This window comes from Gekko japonicus, unplaced genomic scaffold, assembly GCF_001447785.1.
Source record: "Gekko japonicus isolate JY-2015 unplaced genomic scaffold, Gekko_japonicus_V1.1 scaffold116, whole genome shotgun sequence".
NCBI lineage: Eukaryota > Metazoa > Chordata > Lepidosauria > Squamata > Gekkonidae > Gekko > Gekko japonicus.
The window spans coordinates 1,759,301-1,765,300 of NW_015164669.1; positions in this window are offsets into that span (position 1 = coordinate 1,759,301).

Here is a 6,000-nt window from a genome sequence, read left to right on the forward strand (position 1 = left end):
TCTGTGAATTTGTCTAGTTACTTAGGATTTGGGGCCGTGCTCCCTCTAAGCTGTGGAGTCTTGTGAGCAAAAATTCTACTTTGTGAGCGACTGGCATTAAAGTTGTGAGCCAGCAAATTGGCTACTGCGTAACTTAGTTTGCTCTGGAGCCATCCTTCCTGAGCTAAGACAAAAATGTGTGAGCCGGAAGCTAAAAAACTGTGAGCTAGCTCACACTAGCTCAGCTTAGAGGGAACACTGGTTCGGGGAAGCTTCTGCGGTGTGTGGGTAGAGCCTTTCCTCAAGACTCTACTTTCCAAGTTGAAGTGATGTCTGTAGAAGCAGGAAGCTTCTCCCGCTTCTGGCAATTTTTATTCCAAAATTACATCAGCGCTGAAAGCCACGGTCAGAAGCCTTGTGCCTTAAAAAGGTCTGGCCTTTATTTTATTTGGTTCGTTTTATAAAAAGTGACCAGTGATAGTAATAGATTCAGGAGTAATGAACATATATGCTAAGCTAATAACTTCAAAAATATATAATTTTATGCTTGGAGAGTACAACAAATATTTGTAAGATTCTGTGTACAAGAAAGTGAATAGTATTCTTTAGATTGTCCTTTTTCCAGTTAACAAATGTAAATGCTTTTAGGAATAATATCTAGTATATGATGTTTGTTAATGATCACAGTTACTAGGGATTATAATGCTGTATCTGCTCTTTTATGAAACCAGAAGGGGAAGAGAATTGAATACTCTCATTTTAATTTTCTAAGGAAGATGGCAAAATCCAAGGAGAGCAATATATTAATGGTACAGGGTATATTTTAGTGCTGTGGACTTGTAGTATGATCCTGAACAGTGTTACAGCCTTCTACATCCTTTGAAGCTAGGGTTGCCAAGCCTGGCAATCAATGGGAAGGTTGGGGGGTGGGGACATGGGGGCATGTGATCTCACTAACATCACTATGTCACTTCCAGGTACATCCTGGAAGTGAGAGTGGGTAGCTCTACGAAGCACCAGAAACTCTACAATAAAACCATAGGGTTTCTTGCAATTCCTAGAGCTGCTCATTGTCACTTCCAGGTTGTGCCCAGATGTTATGTTCTGGCATAGAGGCTGGAGGCCTCTCACCTGGCAACCCTATTTGTTGTGCTTAGAAGGGAGTAACTCTACTTTCAATGGCAGTGTTGGCTTCTGATCACTGTAGCTCAGCCTATCCATTGTGACAAAAGAAACAGTAATGTTTCTCATGGGCTTCTCGTTCCCTTCAGCAGGCCAGAACGGATCTCTTCAAGTAGCCATCAGGGCTTTAGGGAGATGAAACCTTTCTTGGCTGAAGGGCAGATGCCTATGCGTGTGAAAAGGAAGCTTAATTTGGAGACCAAAAGAGACAGAGGGAGAAATAGAAAGCCTTTGCTTTAAGTTGCTGAGCACCATGGAAGGTTCAGGATCTCTGATGTGGGGTGACAATCTGCTGCCTTGCAGGGGTGACTTGATGCTTCCACCTGAGCTGTATGTGTGTATTTTTTTAAGTGACAGAATACCATAAATTTAAAGTGATCTTTGAAGGTGGTTATTCCTCAGTCATGCAAGTGTCAGCCCCTGGAACTTCTTGCTGTTTGGGGAAGTGAGTTTACTAAATTTGTTGTAAAATAGTCAAAAGTGTTTAATACTCAGACTATCAATGGATCTTGCTCTATTGGAAAGAAGAGATTTCTTTGCTTTTAAAAACCTTTATTTCTAAGGGTAGAAGGTACACGGGATTACTACAAATAAATATAACACTAACAGCTACATTTTCTAAGCTGCCTATAGTCAACACTAGCACACAGATAATGGAGAATCTCTCCTTCTTCTCGACCCCTAGAAAGGAAGTCACCTGAAACAAACGACCAATCTGTATCACAGTAGAAGCTACATTTCCTGGGCTAATTCCCCATTGGCTTACTGCCAGGTATCCCTTCCAGGTCAGTCTAAACAATAGCAATGCTAGGCAAACAAGTTAACCCTATAATGGCTGAATTTTCAGACCTTGTAAACACATACATTTCCAACAGTTATTCCTCAGTCATGCAAGTGTCAGCCCCTGGAACTTCTTGCTGTTTGGGGAAGTGAGTTGTATGCCACAATAGATTAAAATACCTTCAAATGTCAATACTGCTTCCCCCAAATCAGAGAACAATCACTGCTGAATGGCAATATCTAGGCTCAGACGTACATGAATGAAACCTCGTCTACTCCAAAATCTCAAATGTTCTACTTCCAAAAGTAAAAACGAGTTGTCAATACAGCTTGCTTTATTCTGCTTTAAGAGTGAAGCAGTGTAAGGTTTTTAAGTGGTTACCTTGTATTTCTTTGCAGTTTATTTTCCTATAAAGGCAGTCCAAAAATGTCACAAACAAAAGAAGCCAAACTGTTGGCACCTGTTTCCGTTGATTATCTACATAGTTCCTTTTCAGGGGGGGGGAAATTCCCCTCCCATCTTTGCACAGCTTCAAGCCCTGCTGCCCCAATCCTCCTCTGTTGTATTTGATAATTCAAATTTGTTCTGCTCAGACAAGCTTTCTATTATTGCTCAATTTCTTTCAGTTAATTTTCCTTTATAAAAGTGTGAACTAAAATTACATATGCATGGGTGAATAGTGGAAATGAAGCAGATTAAAATCTGCTAGTTACTGAAGGCTGCGGAAGACAGGGGAGGAAATAAGGGGCCAAGAAGAGATGCCTTCTCCTTTTCAAAACCAGTTATAAAAAGCACCAGAGTCCTGTTGTGTTAGCATTATAAGGTATGCATTCAGTTTTTAATATTAGAATATTTTCCACCCGGAAGAATAGAGACATCAGGTGGACTTACTTATTCCTCTATGGGTCACTTTTCCCTTCTGCACTTGATTTGGGGCAAAATTGGGAGGGAAAGGTGGCGAAGGGGCTGTTGGAGGAATGCCCCTTCCATCTTGAGACATTTAAAATAATAGGTTAGCTTTCCTTCCAAAGCAGCTCCTTTGGGCAAGGAAGTAACAGTACAACAGTTTACTTCTTAACCCAAAGAGTGATTAACAAACGGAATTCACTGCCACAGGAGGTGGCGGTGGCAGCTACAAGCATGGACAGCTTCAAGAGGACATTAGATAAGCACAAGAAGTGGGACCCACAATACTTGTGGGGGGAGTATTCCTAAAGGTTCCCAGTCTGCAGAAGCAGCTCCACAGGTACACCTTCTTCCTCCCCGGCCCGCTGATCCCCCCCCCGGGCACCAGTGGTGAGGCCTGAGTGCCTCCCAGCTGCTGGGCCCGCCGATTCCCCCTCACCAATATCCCCTCCCCCCTGCAGGCACCAGCAATAAGTCCTGAGTGCCTCCCAGGCACCGGGCCCACTGATTCCCCCCAATTTTTCCTCCCCCCGTGGGCACCAGCGGCAAGGCCTGAGTGCCTCACAGCCTCCGGGCCCACCGATTTCCCCCCTGCTGATCCCCCCCCGTGGGCACCAGCAGTGAGGTCTGAGTGCCTCCCAGCCGCCGGGCCCGCTGATTCCCCCCCTACTGATTTCCCCTCCCCCCGTGGGCACCAGCGGCGAGGCCTGGGCGCCTCCCAGCCGCTGGCCCCGATGATCCCCCCCACTGATCCCCCCCAGCACCGGTGGCAAGGCCTGAGTGCCTCCCAGCCACCGACCTGCCGCAGAGTTCCCAGAGCGTTCTCTGCACATGTGCAGGGAATGCTCTTACTTTTTTGGGATTTAAATATCCCCCATACAGTTTTTAAAAGTTTTTAGATTTTTCTGCACACTTGGGGAAAATCTCCCTGCCCCCCAAGTGCCCCTGATTTGCGGATTTAGATATCCGCACGGAGGCGGCAACTTGGCTATTAGATATATAGACATGGAGCAGAGGTCCATCGGTGGCTATCAGCCACAAGGTATAGATAGGAACTCTCGGTCTGAGGCAAGTCATGCTCTGTATTCTTGGTGCTTGCGGGGGGGGGGCCAACAGGGGGGGGGTTTCTAGGGTCCTGGCCCCACTGGTGGACCTCCTGAATGGCACCTGGTATTTTTGGCCACTGTATGACAGAGTGTTGGACTAGATGGGCCATTGGCCTGATCCAACATTGGCTTCTCTTATGTTCTAATGGGCTTAGAAGGGTGTAACTCTATTTAAGATTTTAGGAGACCTCTCCCTGCCTCTCACCAGGTGCTCTTTAGTCACCTTTCATCATCCTCATCAGTTGGCAGTTTCATTCTTGCTCAAGGAGTAGATTTTTTCTCTTTCTGTAGAACTTAATGCTTTGCTACCTAAAAAGTTAAAACTGATACCTCAAGATTTTCACTCAACACATATCCACTACAGTGTAATAGTTAGATTATTGGACAACGACACGGAAGGCCCAGGTTGAAATAGCCATTCAGTCCTGAAATTCACTGAGTAACCTTGAAATAATTTATTTCTCCCAGCCTAGCCTATTTAACTAAATTGGTGGAAAGATAAAATGGAGTAGAAGAGAACCACATATTCTGCCCTGAGCCTCTTACACAAAGGGTGGGATAAAAATATCTCCAAGAATTACAGAGGGTTGTATCAACAAACTTATTATCTTTGAACATTTATGATTTCCAAGTCGTTTCAATTGTTTTTGGAGGTCGATTCATTATTTTGCATATGATAGCTGATTGGATCCCCCCCCCCAATTCAAACTAGTTATATGCCTGCCTTTCTTAACAGCCATAATTCAGCAAAGTGTTAGGTATGTTTAACTCTGTACTGGATTTAAGGAGATAATGTTAATTATTGGACCTTAAAGAACACACACTGGCTTGAATCCTGCCAAGGAAGGGGAGCCATTTTTGCAAATTCTCCCCTCCCACAAGAGGCTTCTAAATTCTGTCTGCAAGTTGTTCCTGGGGATTCCCCAACCCACAGGAGCAGCATCTCAAGGGGTGTTTTTGGGATGCCTCAGAAGGGGGAAATGGTGAAAATCACTTCTCCTCCTTGCACCTGCAAAATTTAACAAATGATCCAAGCAGTGGAAATCTCAGGCAATTATCATCCTCAAAGAACTTGCATGAGTATAGCAACTGTAGCAGCCATTTAATGGTGCAATGCATCTTACTATCTTTGCTCTGTGGCAGATGCACTGCGTGACTCAGCATACACAGACAGTAGCAATACGATTCAGCAGAGGGAAACTGGAGGAGGCAGTTCCAGATCCAGATGGCCAATGAATCTTAGTTTGTCTAGATCGTCTGAACAATAATATTATTATTATTTAAATAAATATTTTATTTATTTTAATGATTTTTATTCCACCCTCCCCAAAGTGGGCTCAGGACAGACCACAAGAAAACACGGAGACTCATTACAATAAAATTACATTACATTAAAATCATTAAAACAGTAAAATTCAAGAGGTAGCAGCAATCACATTGAAAAAGCCCTATTAGAACCACATAGATGAAATCAATGGGGACTTCAGTAGATTGGGGACTTGAGCAGCGAGGCCAGCTGAGATGGACGTCCACCACCTCACCTGAAGGCCTGGTGGAACATCTACATTTTACAGGCCTTGCGGAATGATAAAAGGTCCCACAAGGCCCTGATCTCCAGTGGGAGCTGACTCCACCAGGCCAGGGCCACGGCAGAAAAAGCCCTGGCCCTGGATGAGACTAAGCCGATGTCCTTTGGGCCGGGACCTGATTCATGCTATTTTGCATTTAGCACCTGTTGATTAAGTAACTGTTAGTCAACTATTTAGACACTTAAGTGTCTGCCCTTAACTTTGCTGACCCCAATAACCTCAGCTGTATAAGCCCTGGGTCAGTGGGGCACACACCTGGCTTCACTGAGCCTAGTATGTTTATGCCAAGAGAAAAAAAGGAAAAAAATCACCCAGCACCCTGACACTCATGTCACTCCCGTTCACACTTACAATTTGAAAACTGATAGGCTGAAAGTTGTACAACTAGAAACGAAGCAAAATGGCTGTCGAAGAATGTCACTGTGGTTATTTCCCAATTATTTTCAGCTCTGCTGTG